Source organism: Lactuca virosa, chromosome 2 (assembly GCF_052849685.1).
Source record: "Lactuca virosa cultivar CGN04683 chromosome 2, Lactuca_virosa_CGN04683_v6, whole genome shotgun sequence".
In the NCBI taxonomy this organism is placed as follows: Eukaryota; Viridiplantae; Streptophyta; class Magnoliopsida; order Asterales; family Asteraceae; genus Lactuca; species Lactuca virosa.
Window position 1 is genome coordinate 85,966,893 of NC_136427.1, and position 15,677 is coordinate 85,982,569.

The 15,677-nt window shown below is 40.7% G+C and overlaps 1 non-coding gene across 1 annotated transcript; it reads right to left on the reverse strand.

Moving 5' to 3' along the window:
- Nucleotides 1-838: 838 nt before the first annotated feature.
- On the reverse strand, nucleotides 839-945 carry LOC145162023 (small nucleolar RNA R71). The gene has a single exon (XR_013738878.1). It is a non-coding gene; the product is annotated as a small nucleolar RNA R71 (small nucleolar RNA).
- Nucleotides 946-15,677: the final 14,732 nt, after the last annotated feature.

Consider the following 15,677-nt stretch of genomic DNA (forward strand, 5'->3'; position numbering starts at 1 on the left):
TCTTGCTCAAAGTTACTGCTTTAGGAAAAGTTTTAGTTAGATTTAAGTTTTAGTTTCTTTTCTTTTAGAAATTTCGCTTTAAGTTTTTTTCTGTTTTACCCCTAAACTCGCCGAGTCCATTCGCACCGACTGGACGAGTCCAAAGCTATTTTCCAGTTTCGTTTTTCAGTTTGTTTTGTTCTTTTTTCGCGTTTTTCGGTCTCATGCATATTGTTTATGACCCGTGGATCGAATTCATCCTTGATTCCACCACTTGAAAACCCGGAATCATCATTTATCAAGAATAAGGACAAGACCGAAGAAGATACTCTGAAGAAGTTGCCTTTTAAGAGTCATAAATCGGTTTGTGGGGGAATCCAGCAACACGAAAGAAGACACCGAGTACGAGACCGAGAAGGAGGAAAGCGTTACTGATTTTGAAGACAATGATCATGAAAAAGAATCTGACAACACAATGTCTAACATTGCGGATCTCACGATGGAGGCATACAAAAAGAGAATTCGAGACGACACCGATCCGGGGCTTGTGCAACCCGCCATACCCGCCACTGCCACGTTTGAACTTAAGGGGCACATCCTTACTGCATTGAAGGAGATTCCTTTCACCGGAAAGGATTATGAAGATGCATACAAGCATCTTGATGAAGTTAACGACATCGCCGACTACTTCAACATTCCAAACGTACCTAGAGAGACGGTGTTATTGCGGATGCTCCCTGTTACTTTTAAAGGGGTTGCAAAGGATTGGCTAAAAGCACTACCACCGGGAGAAATTACTACATTGGCTAAGATGCGTGAGGAGTTTCTGGAGCAATTTTTCCCACCATCTAAAATTGCTAAACTCAAGAAGGCCATTGCCAATTTTGAGCAACAAGCGGGAGAGTCTTTATTCGAAGCATGGGAGCGCTACAAAGGTCTACTAAGGAATTACCCACAAAATGACCTCAATAATCAACAAGAAGTGTCAACCTTTTATGATGGAGTAAATGTCACTACTAGACAACTACTTGACTCTCAAGGCCCATTAACGAAGAAAAATTTGGCTGAAGTTAAAAGACTCATTGAAGAATTCTCTAAGCACTCTAGAGAATATCATAATCCGAGACATGACTCGACGCGAGGGGTGGTGAACTCTGTGAATGATAGCATGGCAGCTGTGATGGCCAAATTAGAGAATATGGAGTGAGGGATGACTAAGATGGACCAATCTATCCATGCCATTAGAGTGGGGTGTGAAAATTATAGCGGGCCTCACCTTACAAAGGATAGCGATCTTGATGAAAATGGGAACCGAAAAGTGCAAGTATGTTACTCAACTGGCAATAAATACGATGAAGATTGGCGAAAAACAAGGAAAGAATGGCTACCTTATGATGAGTACAAAAAGGATAAGGAGGAGAAATATAAAATGAGGACAAGAGGTTTCTTCCAAAAGAAGAACCAGTGAAAGAGAAGAAGCTAGACTTTGAAGATATGCTCACAAGACTTGCAGCTGTGTCCGAGAAAAGACACAACGAAACCGATGCTGCAATAAGAGAACATCAACTCATGATGAAAGAGTAACAAGTGTTAATGAGAAACCACAAGCCTCTATTCTTAATATTGAGAAACAATTAGGCTAACTTGCACAACAAGTCAACCAAAGAGCGACGAGTGAACTTCCGTGTAATCCCGAAAAGAACCCGAGAATAGCACATGTGAATGTGATAACACCAAGCTCTAAAAATAATTGTTCTCCTTTGAAGCTAATCCAGGAAGTGGAAGCAAATGTGGAGTTTGAAAATGAAGAAAGAAGTTCAGAATCTCAAACTGTGAGATCGAATCGACGAGTACATAACATGGACTCAATGAGTACATAGCCTCCCAACAAAAATACTTCTTATTTAAAGCAATATCAGCCACGATTACCATTCCCAGGCCGAACCATTTAGAATGAGCAGATTCAAGAGTGTAAGAAGATCTTAGATCATCTAAGCGCACTTCAAGTGAACAACCCGTTTGTTGAAACACTCCTTCACTCGCCAAAGTATGCATCCTTTCTTAAAGAGCTCCTCACAAATAGAAAGAACATGGAAGAAGTATCAGAAATAGTGTTGGATGAACTTCCAGAAAAGATGGGTGATCCGGGAAGCGTCACTATACCTTGCCAATTTGGGAATTTGGTTACTACTCAGGCATTAGCTGATTCGGGGGCTAGTATCAATATTATGCCCTACTCTTTCTTCAAAAAGTTGAACCTTCCAGAACTTAAAGCTATCCACATGACCGTCCATTTAGCTGATAAAACGGTGATCCATCCGAAAGGAGTATGTGAAGATCTTCTAATCAAAGTGGATAAGTTGGAGTTCCCTGCTGACTTCGTAGTTTTGGACATGGAAGAAGACCCCAGGATTCCATTCATCCTTGGAAGACCATTCTTGAATACCGCATGTGCCATAGTTGATATGCGGGAATCAACACTTACACTTAGGGTGGGGGATTATTCGGTTACTTTTTTCACTAATCAAGAAAAGGAGAATGAAAAATCGATTGAAGATAAAACTTCATCAACGGAATTGGGTAATGAATTGCTAGAGAAAGAGTTATCACTTTTGGAAGAAGATAATTCAAAACGAAATTCTTTAGATGATGAGTTTGATGCTCAAAGCGATTTATGGGAATTAGAAAGCTTACTTGAAGGAGTTGAGGACAACTTTGACGAAATAAACTCAACACTTGATAAAAAGAATTTGAAATATAAGGACGAAATTCAAGTTGATGAGAATGAGGATGACAAGAACGCTAAGGTTTTGGAAACTAAGGAGTATAACTCTTCTATTAGATTGCACCCAAATAATCAAGAAGAAAAAGGGGATAAGCTAACCATAAGCTAACCACAAGAACAAAACCTCTCACGTCAGTTTTTACTATTTTTGAAGTATTCACTTTTAAACCATCGGATTCTTAAGCATATGAAGAGAGAGAGGACGAAGCCGTCACCTTGAGTGATGAAGAGATGATGACTAAAATGGCGATCGAGGAAGATAAAGGAGGAATGAACATGATGGGGCACACGGTAGAAGAAAGGAAGAAGAAGTGTGGTAGAGGGATGAAGCGTAAATCTGAAGGAAATGATACCAAAAGGAGAAAGGAGGAGTTGAAGAAGGCGTATAAGAGAAAAATCCATGCTTACAAGACAAAGTATAAAGCACAAAGGATTAAGCAGGAATTCCCGATGGAGGGTAATGCTGAAACGTAGAGTGGGAAGGAGCCTAGCTAATGACTCCTCAAAAAGAAGCGCTGACGGGAGGCAACCCGGTATTAGAGTTTGCTTTCTTTTTATTTTTTTATTTTTTTATTTTGTTTTGCGTTTTGTTTCTTTGGATTTAGGATTTGTCAATCTTAATCTTCTTCTTTGTTTAAAATGATTGTTTGAGGACAAACAAAGCTTGAGTGTGGGGTATGGCGGCTTAAAATTGAAACGAAACAAAATTTTTCAAAATTTTTAATCGGATTCTAAGACTCGACAAGTCCGAACTCTTACTCGGCGAGTTCATTTGAAAAATCCCGACTATTTTGCAAAATCGTGCACCTACTCGGTGAGTAGGTATCCTTACTTGGCGAGTCCACGTTTTAACCTGAAAAAAAATTTACAATCTGTAAATTAGGGTTTTAACCCTAAAAGTGAAACACACTTTCATTCACAACCACCATAGCACTCGACGAGCAAATCGCCTCTCAAGCATCCATTTTTAATTTCTTGTATTCTTTCCAAAATCCCATTGAAAGGTAACATCTTTTACTTATAATCTTGTTAAAGTTCCAATCTTTGGTAGAATAAAGACCCTAATTTATGGAAATCCTGATTTTGAACTTGACTTGGATTTCTAGGGTTATGATTTGGATGAATTAGGTTGTTATAGTTAAAATTTCTTATGAATTAATGCTTTATTGACATCCCTGAACAAACCCCTGGACCTAATTTGGATTTTTGATGGATGATTTGATCCAACTCATAACTGAGAATCGCGATGAACTGTTCATGCTACTCGTCGAGTCGGTTCATGGACTCGATGAGTCCATGTTGCCGGGACACATAATTTTTTACATTTTTAATTTTTCTGTGTTTTGTTTGTGTGTTCTGGGTTTGGTTTTGCAGAGAAAAATGTCAAGGAGAGGCCAAAGCTCTCGTGGAAACGGACATGGGGACAACCCGTGGTTAAGTTTTCCTCAAATCACATCCAAGTCATCACTAGTCCGAGCGAAGAAGAAATTGGAGATATTGATGAGGAAAGAGATCTATGTGCGAAATGAGATTGATTGGCATTGGATTGGCCAGTCAGGATTGGAGGAGGAATTGACCCCGTACTTGGTCAAGACCTTTATGCATAATAGGGTGACGGTTACATGTGATGGGTGGAACTAAATTTTCAGAATCCAGGAACCCGTATAGCAAGAGTTGTTCTTGGAATTTTTCTCAACCATCTCCTTTCGAGGTGGTAGTGATTACTACAATCCCGGGGTCCTTACTTTCTGTCTTGGCGGGGAAATTCGCCAATGTAGCATAGCCGAGCTTGGTTGGAGGCTAGGAATATATGACCAGTTCGTGGTAATTTCCGAAGCTTTTGGGGTATTTTTGGAGAACTGCCATAGAGATCTACCCGAAGAAGTGGTTGCTTCTACTTGGTGGAACACTATTTCTAACCGGGTTTATATACCATCTTCCGCTCAAGAAGGGAGTATCCATTCTCCCATTCACCGTGTGATCCACCGCCTTGTCGCAAGCACCATCAACATGAGTAAGGATGATGAAAAGGTTCCGACCCTCGACATCTTTTATTTGTGGAGCATTATCACTCCCGACACATTTTGCAACCTTCCTTATTGCATGGCTAGATACTTGGGGGAAGGGGCAGTCAAGGAAAGGATCACTTCTAAGATCAATGGTGGGTTGTTCGTAACTTAATTGGCGAGGACGTTTGGTATTTTGGAGCAAGGGGTCGGTAACTATTTGACGATGGTACCCACACCACCTTTTAGTATCACGTTGTATAGGAGGGAGAGGATTATAGAGGATTATGGTGGTGGCCACATTGCCATCCCTAATGATGATGAAGTATTAGTACCCTAGGAACCGGGTCGGCGGGTCCGACCAAGGCATCAGCCGGTCCGAGAAGATCCATCGGTAATTCCGGTGGATGATGAGCTACCAATGGATTGGGACAACGTGGAATTGAGGAGGTACCAAGATGATCTTGGTCGGAGCATGAACTATTATCATGGTTCATTTGTTCATTTGTTTGATCAATAGCATCTTGCACCAAGACCCGGGCCCGAGTTTCCATATGTGCAGAGTTGGGACGAGAGAGTGAGCCAAAGGCGGAACGAAGTCGGAGGAAGCGGTGTTGGTGATGATGAGCAGGGGGATGAAGATTGATATATCCTTTTATTTTTATTTGATTGAGTGTTTGCTTTTAAGACAATTTTCATTTTGTTTGGTTTGTTTTATTTGTTTTAGGTTGTTTTAAACATTTAATAATTTTTAGGATTGGTTGTTTTTCCTTTTTATTACACATGTTTGCCTTTGGTATTTTCAGAATTTGGATAAAAGAGTGAAGTGAAAGAGTATAGAGCGTAAGAGAATATAACGTGAAGAGTCCAGTCTAGGTGAGAGAATAGAAGTTTTCGAGTCCAAGGTTGAGTCCGGTAATGAAGAGGGTTATAGAGTATTTAATTACTGAAGAAAAATGAGGGAAAGTACTAGTTTATACTACCCCCATATATCAGACACGGACCTGGGAAGAATACAAGTTATTTTTCCACACAATAGTCTACTCGCCGAGTGCATCTTATGGACTCGATGAGCCCATGTGAATTTCACGATTTTTCTACCAGTCACGCTACAACTCGGCGAGTTAGCATATCTACTCGACGAGTCACTCATTAATTCTAGTTTCAAGTTCACAATTTGACCACATTTGATACGGGGATTGGTTCTTTTTTTTGGAGATCATTTTCCGAGCATTTCCAAGAGTTTTTCCTTTGTAATTGGAGTTGTTCCACACAAGATTTTGACACGCGAGACATGGATGAGTTGTTCCCATGTCTAAAGTCAATTGAAGATGGAGCTTAAAGAGAAGACCGACCTTGCAACTACTATCCCAAGGGAGTTTGTTCCAATTCTCTCTTTATTTTATTGTTCTTTATCATTCATGATATACAATGGGGACATTGCATCAATTAAGTGTGGGGTAGGGGTTGGTTACATTAGTTGAAATTCTAGTTAAATTTCGAAAATCTTGAAAATTTTAGTTAATTTTGAAATTTGTGCATAAAAATTTCTAGGGCTAATTTAATTTTGGTAAAAGCAATTAGGAATCATGCTAGTATTGTGTTTGATGATTCTTTAAAGACCCAAATGTTTAATTGAGCCTATATACGTTATAATGCATTTGTGGCCCCCTTTATTCTAGTGAAATCATGGGACAAAAACACAACCTTGCTTAGTTTGAGGGATGCAATATGTTTAGCATCGTGTACTTGAAGTGTATCCAGGAAAACTAATAATTTAACCAATAAAGGTTGAAGTTTAGTGCCCTTGCTTAAGCATGTAGGTTTTGAGTGAAAAAAAAAGTGAGATACATGTGAAAAAAAAGAGAGAATTGTAAGAAAAGTTGTAAGAATTTTGGAGCAATCGAAGTGAAGATCAAAGGATAAAAGTTCTAAAGAAGCTCAAAAGTTGAAGATACCAAAAATCAAACAAGGTGGTGAATTCAAAGGAATCAAAGGTCAGATATCAAAGAATTGAAGAATTCCAAAGAGCCCCATTGTGATATAGAAAATTTGTAATTTTATAGATTATGTATGTCTGGGTTGCTGGACCAAAAATACCTTGAGGTTAGGAAGTTTTCTACAGATGGATTCAGAGGGATGCATAAAATGAGCATTGTTCAAAAGAAGTGGGCGAGTGTTTATGAGGATTGTGAGTATTTAGAATTGAGGGCGGTTCATAGGAAAAAATTTAGACACAAATGCATGCGTTGCGGTCTTGCCATAATGGTTGGGTTTGATTGGGATTGTCTTATGTGATGCTAGTATGTTAAAATTCAGTTTTGCTTGTGGGCAAGCAATGGTCAAGTGTCGGGTATTTTGATATGTGCATAACTAGTCATATATTTTGTGTTAAATCTTAATACTTTTTGGTTATTTTATTGCAAACTATGAACAAAAGGTACTTAAATATGTTTAAAATGTATTTGTAGCCTAAAAGACGAGCTCGGTAGCAAAAGAAAGCAGAAAAAGCGATAGGAAGCTTGGGAATTGAGGAAAGAAAGAAAAAACCTTGAACAACTCGGCGAGTTGGGTGCCTACTCGACGAGTAGGCTCGAAGATTCGCGAACAAATAAGAGTCCTTATCATATACGGATTTTAAGTGGTAGACTCGCCGAGTCGGTATATGGACTCGACGAGTCGCCCCTGTTTTCAGAAACTATATGAAGGACTTTAATTCTCGAATTCAGAATCTCTCTTTGGAACCCTTGAGGAATAATTTATGATTCAAGTTGCTGCTAGAGCTCTGGAACTCGGAGATCAAGTCTAATCATTTGAGTTTGGGGAGATCAAGGCAATTCAAGTGTACTCTTTACTTAATCTTTTGTTTAAAATATGTTTGCATCAATTGATTTCGTTTTTGAGTTGTTTTTCTGCTTTAATTATGAGCTAAAAACTCATAACTTATGTTTAGGATAGATAACTTTATTAATATGGTTTGATTTTATGATTGGATTAATTTAATTTGGTGATTTTGTTTTGTTAAGCTTGTTAAAGAACCTTATGTGTTAATTACAACTATTTTCAGTTAATTAACCAGCATATTAAGTTGCATGAATTTCTCTTAATTGTTAATCTCATATAATTTGTGTGGAAACATTTTTATATGCCTAGGAATAGCGAATGTGAAACTAGGGTTAACTAGAAAATAGGTAAGTTAATGTGTGAGCCTTGTGTGACGAACCATCAACAAGAGGTTAATTGAATTAGTAATTTGAGTAGCTAATTACAAGTCTTACTTAACCCGAATCAATAAACTAGGAAATTAATTAGTTTAATCACTTAATCACTGTTTAGATTGATTTGTTTTCTAAGGATTAGTAATAGCGAACGTGAACCTAATCACACTAATCGATAGCCAATGCTAATTAATCCATCGCACTTGTCATAAAATCTACCATAGGAATAAATGATTCAAAACCTAAACAAAAGTCTTTCCCATTATTGAATTTAATTTATTTTTTGTTTGCATAGCTGTTAGTTGCGTAGTTGAGTATTAGTCAAGTACTTAAGTTTCTAGTCTTGCAAAACTAGAGAAAACCCTTTTCTTTTATTGCTTGCTTTTAGATAATATTAGTAATTAGCTTAATTGTCGTTCCCTGTGTTCGATACCATGCTTGCTAAACTATACCACCAATCGACAGGTTCACTGCCTTTTGTGTGTCTAATTTATATCAAAAAGTTGGATTAAAACTAGTGTATTCCACACACATAAATACCTGGTGGGTACTATTTTTGTATTGGAAAGGATGAAACATCAAGTCACGAAGTCAACCCTCATTTCTCTTCTTTCCCACCGAAAACCTCACAATTCCACCGAAATCACATGTGATTTCGGTCTAGTACCACCGAGATCACCTAGTGATTTCGGTCTAGGTAGCAACCGAAATCACAATGGTTTGGGTCCTAATCTGTTGACTTATTGACTTTACTTGTCGTTTGTTGGCTCGATTGACTTTTGTTGGACCCAAAATCGGCGGTTGTCACATCATCCCCCCGTTAGAGGGAATTTCGTCCCGAAATTTGTTCTTGAGTGGGTACTCATGAACTAGGGAAAAGATGTGGGTACTTCTGCTTCATTTGATCTTCTCGTTCCCAGGTGAATTCAGGCCCTCGCTTGGCGTTCCAAAAGACCTTCACTATGGGTATTCGGCTTTGTTTCGTCTTTTGACCTCCCTGTCGATGATTTCCACAGGTTCCTCTACGAAGTGTAGGATCTTGTTTACCTGATTTCATCGAGTGGGACCACAAGAGTCTCATCGGACAGACACTTCATCAGGTTGGACACATGGAAGGTGGGGTGTACTTTAATGAGTTCTTATGGTAGTCGAAGTTTGTAAGCTACCGGGTCGATTCTAGCAAGGATCAAATGGCCTGATATACCTTGGATTTAGCTTCCCACGTTTCCCAAAACGAATCATTCCCTTCTAGGGTGGGACCTTTAGCATCACACGGTCGCCAACCTGGATCTCCAAGGGTTTTCGTCGCTTATCTGCACAACTCTTTTCCCGATCCCGTGATGCCTTTAATCGTTCACGGATTTGAAAGATCCTCTTTTTGGTTTCCTGTATGATCGTCGGGCCGTTAAGCGTGCTATTAGGCACTTGTGCCCTTTCTATCTGCGTGTCACCCACCTTAGCCCAGCACATAGGTGATCTGCACTTGCGTCCATAGAGGGCTTCGAATGGCATGACTTTGATGCTAGTGTGATAGCTGTTATTGTATGAGAAATCGATGAGTGATAAATGGGTATCCCAGGCTTTACCAAAGTCTATCACACATGCTCTCAACATGTCTTCCAGCGTCTGTATGGTTCTATCACTTTGCCCGTCAGTTTGAGGGTGATAAGCTGCACTCATGTCGAGTTTGGTTCCCAAGGAATTTTGTAGTGACTGCCAGAACCGTGAGGTGAATCTACTATCTCTGTCGGAAATGATGGATATCGGCATTCCATGTAGTCGTATAATTTCTTTAATGTACGTCCTTGTTAGCTTCTCCATCTTGTCGGTCTTTTTTTATTGGCAGGAAGTGTGCGGATTTGGTTAACCTTTAAACGATGACCCAGATGGTGTCAAGTCCGCCGGTTGTCTTACGCAACTTGGTTATGAAGTCCATTGTTATCCGCTCCCAATTCCAATCGGGTATATCTGGTTGCTGGAGCAAACCCGAGGGCTTTTGGTACTCTACCTTGACCTTGGCACAAGTCAGGTACTTGCCCACATAGGTAGCGATTTCTGCCTTCATGTTTGACCATCAATAAAGTTTCTTGAGGTCCAGATACATCTTGTTTGAACTGGGATGAACGGAGTATTTGGTCATGTGAGTCTTGTTCATGACAACGTCTTTGTACCCTCCAAATTTTGGTGTCTAGTTTCGGTTCATGAGATAACGAGCTCCGTCCTCCTTGGCTTCAAGGTTTTTGTTCATTCCTCGCAAGGCCTCTCTTGCGATGTTATCGGGTTTCAAGGCTTCGAGTTGCGCCTCCTTGATTTGTGTGGACAAGTGTGAATGGATGGTCATAGTTAATGATTTTACTCGGCAGTCCGAGTATTCTTTTCGACTTAGGGCGTCTGCTACTACGTTGGCCCTGCCTGGATGATAACGAATTTCACATTCACAGTCATTTAGCAGTTCCACCCATCTTCGTTCTCTCATGTTGAGCTCCTTTTGATTGAGAATGTGTTGAAGACTCTTATGATGTGTGAAGATGGTGCATTTGGTGCCGTAAAGGTAGTGTCTCCGGATCTTTAGGGCAAACAGCACTGCTTCTAGTTTGAGGTTGTGTGTGGTGTAATTGACCTCATGAGTCTTGCGTTGTCTTGAGGCATAGGCAATGACCTTTCCTCGTTGCATGAGCACACATCCCATACCCTGCTTGGATGCATCACAGTACACCATAAAGTCTTCGGTCCCTTTTGGGAGGGATAAGATTGGAGCACTGCATAGGGCTTGCTTAAGCGTTTGGAAGCCAGTTTCTTGTTTATCCCCTTAGTTGAAAGTCACTCCCTTCTGTGTAAAGGTAGTGAGAGGCTTTGCGATCTTAGAGAAGTTTTGTATGAATCTTCGGTAGTAGCCAGTAAGGCCCAAAAATTGGCGTATCTCCATCGGTGTTCTTGGTGTTGCCCAGTTTTCAATCGCCTTGACTTTGAAAGGGTCCACGTGTATCCCTTCCTTGCTGACTACGTGTCCCAAGAAGTCTACCCTTCGAATCAAGAATTGACATTTCTAGAATTTCGCAGGCAGTTTCTCTGCCCTTAACGTCTCCAAGACTTGTCGTAAATGCTGACTATGTTCTTCCCTACTTCGTGAATAGATTAGTATGTCATCGATGAATACTATCACGGATTTGTCCACGTAAGGTCGACACACACGGTTCATTAGGTCCATGAACATTGATGGCGCATTAGTCAAACCGAAGGGCATCGCCATAAACTCGTAGTGACCGTAGCGAGTTCTGAATGTTGTCTTAGGAATATCCTCCTCCTGAATTCGCAGCTGATGGTACCCCGACCTTAGATCAATCCATGAGAAATAGCTTGATCCCTGCAGTTGATCAAAGAGGTCGTCGATTGGCGGTAGGGGATAACGGTTCTTGATAGTGAGTTTGTTTAGTTCCCGACTGTCTATTCACATGCGGAATGATCCGTCCTTATTTTTCACGAACAAGACCGGTGCTCCCCAAGGTGAGAAGCTCGGTCTGATAAATCATTTGCTCAACAGATCGTTCAGTTGACTAGACAGTTCCTGCATTTCAACCGGTGCTAAACGGTATGGGGACTTGGCTATGGGGGTGGCTCCAGGAATTAATTCGATTATCAACTCGACGAAGCATATGGGGGGTATACCCGGAAGGTCTTCTGGAAATACATCTGGAAAGTTACAGACTTCGGGAATATCCTTGATGTTTTTCACTTCTTGTTTCTCATACACCACCTAGGCTAAAAAGGCGTGGTAGACTTTGTGTAGATACTTCTGAGCCTTGATGCTAGAGATGATCTGCAGATTTGAGCCAGGTTTGTCGCCGTAAAATGACGAGGGTCTCGCTACTTGGTAGGTTAAGGCGAACGGCCTTTTCGTAACACAGGATATCGGCATAATGAGGACTTAACCAATCCATTCCAATGATAACATCGAAACTTCTTATTGTAAGCGGCTTTAGGTCAATTTGGAAGGAATGGTGGTTTAGAGTTAGGGTGCATCCTACATTCATATCTTTGCCGCTTTCTGTTTTACCATTTTCCATTTCTACGGTGAATGTTTCATTTAGCGAATGGGGTTTCTCTTTGAGTAAGTGTTTAAACTAGTGGCTCATAAAGCTTTTCCCCGCACCACTATCGAAAAGTATGCATGCGTATGAGTTATTTAGGAGAAATGTACCAGTAACCACGGTGGGATCCCTCATAGCCTCCTCATGCCCCATTGCTAGAACCCTTTCAACTCCGCTATTTCTATTTTTGTGCCTTTGGGCAGTCCTTCTAGAAATGTCTCGTCTCACCTCAACCGTAGCATGCGCAACTCACCCCAGCATTAGCAACTTGGGTGGTTTGTTGTGCCAGCGCTTTGCAGAAACGGGCGATATGCCCCTTCTTGTTGCAATTGTTACATTGTATTTCCCGGAAGGCTCCATGGTGATGGTAATTGCACTTGTCGCATTTCGGAAGAGTCCCAACATATTGTTTGGTTGGCGTAGGGGCGGTAGGGGTGGTGATGGCATGGACGGTCACCGTTTGTTGTTTCTTGATCGGGTCTTGAGCGGATTGACCCTTTTTCTTATTCCCGAACTTTTGCTTGTTGTCTCCCCTCTTTGGTTGTTCGGGCGTGGGGGTTATAATGCCTTGATGAACTCCCTGGTCGACAAGAGTCTGTGCCAAACACTTGGCAATGTCGAGGGTGCTCGGGTTGGCAGATATGACCATTCCCTAGATCTTAGGGGATAGCCCCCAAATGTAACGTTCCACTTTCTTGGCCTCTGGGTGGCCATTCCCATGCACAGAGTTGCTAGTTCATTAAATCGGGAAGTGTAGGTGGCAATATCAGAGCCCTTCATAAAGTGTTCCCACAGTTCTTGTTCCAGTTTCTGCATCTCGCTCCTTGGACAGTATTCCTCGAGCATCATAGCTTTCAGGTCCTTCCAACTCATGGTGTTTGCCACAGCTAGGGTTAGAGTTTTAACGTGGCTGTTCAAGGCACCATATTCATTATCTGAAAGCATTGTGAGTATTCATGGCCCCTATTTTCGGTTTTTAAATGTTTTGGGGTGGAAAAGCATCTCGATTATTCAATTATGTTCGTTGTATTTATTTTCAGTTGTATCAAATGTAGTTTTCTATGTATGTGTTTGCAATTGTTAATTCATGAGGCCTTATCGCGGTAAAGTCCCTGGAATGGGTTCACAAAACTCATTAACTCATTTGAGTCCATGGTCATTATAGATAATGCTATTAGGAGATAGAAAACTCCTCACTCACGCGGATCGCGGAGTGCATTTTACCATAGTTCCCCCTATGTTAGCGATAGGCATAAAAGAGGGCACCTTCGGTTATTAGGCTTGGGTTTTGAACTCATGATTTGATCATTATGCACATATGAACCTTATATCTCATTTTAGTATTGAACTTTATTTCTCATGAGAAGATGAACTTCGCGTCTCATTGTAAGTCCCCAATCTTCTTGTGTATCAATCAAATCCGTTTGATGGTGCGGAATCCCAATCAAACGGATGATGCCTTATTAAATGAAGAAGAAGGAGAAGAAGAAGATGATGAATCTTGTATGAATTGATTAGAATGAAGATCCAGATACAAGATTCACACACACTAACACACACTAAAGCTCCTCTCTTCTCTCTAACCTTCTCTCTCTACAATATGCTCTACCACATCTATTTCCTTTCACATTCACTCCTCACTCTATATATAGTAGACATGGGCCCTGAATGGGTTTACGGTCGTAAACCTGTTCACGGTCGTAAACACAACTGTAAACACGTATACAGCCGTAAACACCAAGCTGTTTACGGTCCAAGACACAAAAATACATTTTCCAAGAAAAGTAAAGTATAAAACATAATTTTAGACCCAACAATCTCCCCCTTGGTTTATAGCTTTCTTTTCTAACTGACCCAACAAACTCCCCCTAAAAAGGTAGTTGGCCTTTCTTGTTAATCTTCATTTTGGAGCTTGGCTTCAACATTAATCTTCAAATTCTTCACAACTTCAAGATGAACTTGATGAATCTTCAATGAATGACTTCACCTTGAGCGGTTGGACTTTTTCTTCAAAATTTGACATTGAATGCACGTTGGGTGAGGAGGCTTCTTGAAAAGTTTTTTTAAAAGATAGCGTTTTCATCTTGAAAATCTTCAGAGAGAAACAACCTTCTGCATCACTTCAGCAGGTACAAGATAGCAGCAAATTGATTGAGGAGGCTTCAATGCAATCTGTCATATTATATTCAAGAACAGTGATGAGAATATCGAGTTATAGATCGATAGATTCTAAACAGAAAAACAAGAATGAAGTAATCAAAGAACACATGAATGGATCAAATGGTGTTGAATGATTAATAACTCACACCTCAGAAGAGCTCGATGAAGAACTTCGACTGTAGAGGTGTGCTAGGGTTACAATGCAAAGTAATTAATGAGATCGATAGCCTTAAAGAAATACATGCATGCAATATATAAATGCTAACTATAACGATTATCCACGGTTGGACAGGCCCAAACCGGGTAAACTAAATGGACTAACGAACCGAGCCCATGACGCAACACTTAGACCCAACAATCTCCCCTCTGCGTCAATGAGGCGAGAGACTACTTCGGCTGAGTTACTTTGATCTTCTTTACAACCTTGAACAGCCTAGGAATAATGGCAAGAAGAGTTTGCCGAAACTAAATATACCATCGAAGCATATCAGTAAACAGCTTCTTATCGGCTTCACTGTTCTGATTACACCTATGAATAATCTTCAAAATGTGTTCCAAACAAGCGGTGGAGAATAGGTGTTTGTCAATCAGAGCGAAAAGGCATTTTTGACCTTCGCCCCTCATGAACATAACAGTGTGAAACTTGGGATCGATCTTCCCCTTAACCATCGCATTCACATCGCCTGCCCTTCCAATCGCCTTCATAGTGGTTTGCTTATGAATAGCAGCAACGATCTCCTGATCCATCTTCGCGACTTCATGAATATAACATACGAGCATTCGCTTGATGTGATCGATAATAGGCTGATACTCCAGTGGATTGGTTAGCAAAATAGTATTAAGAAGCATCCAGTCGTGAGGGTTCAAGTTTGGTAGGTCAGCTAGGGAAATCATATGAACCGAGCTATCAGAGCCTCGGGTCACCTTGAACTTGATGTTAATGAATTTCCCTGCCGAAGTGGGCTTCAACACCTTGACCGTTGAAATTTTTTGATTGCTCTAGGTCAGGTAGTGTGGCTGAGCAAACTCCAGATAATACTCGAGCAAATCCCGATCGACATTCGAGTCTGGAGAAGGAATGTCAGCGGTCGACTCAAAATAGTGAAAGATGAATGCCTTTCGGGTGATGGGCATGTCAAACTGTGTGTCCTTAGAGTTGTCAAGCCCGAACGATGAAACCGGTTCGAGCCAATGAGTGCTTGGGGCATCAATAACCTCTCTTAGAAGCGATTCCATAGTCCATTGAGGAAACATGGACTTCTTCTGTTCCAACAATTCGTTCGCTTTCAACTCCTTGTCAAGAAGTTCCTTCTCTTTCTGAAGTTTTTCCCGAATCTCTTGATCAGTGGGCTTGACTTTCAAACTTTCCTTTTTCGAAGCATTTCCTCATGTATCATTGTCATCGTCACTTTCATCCACATCATCGTCTCCAATTTTCTTC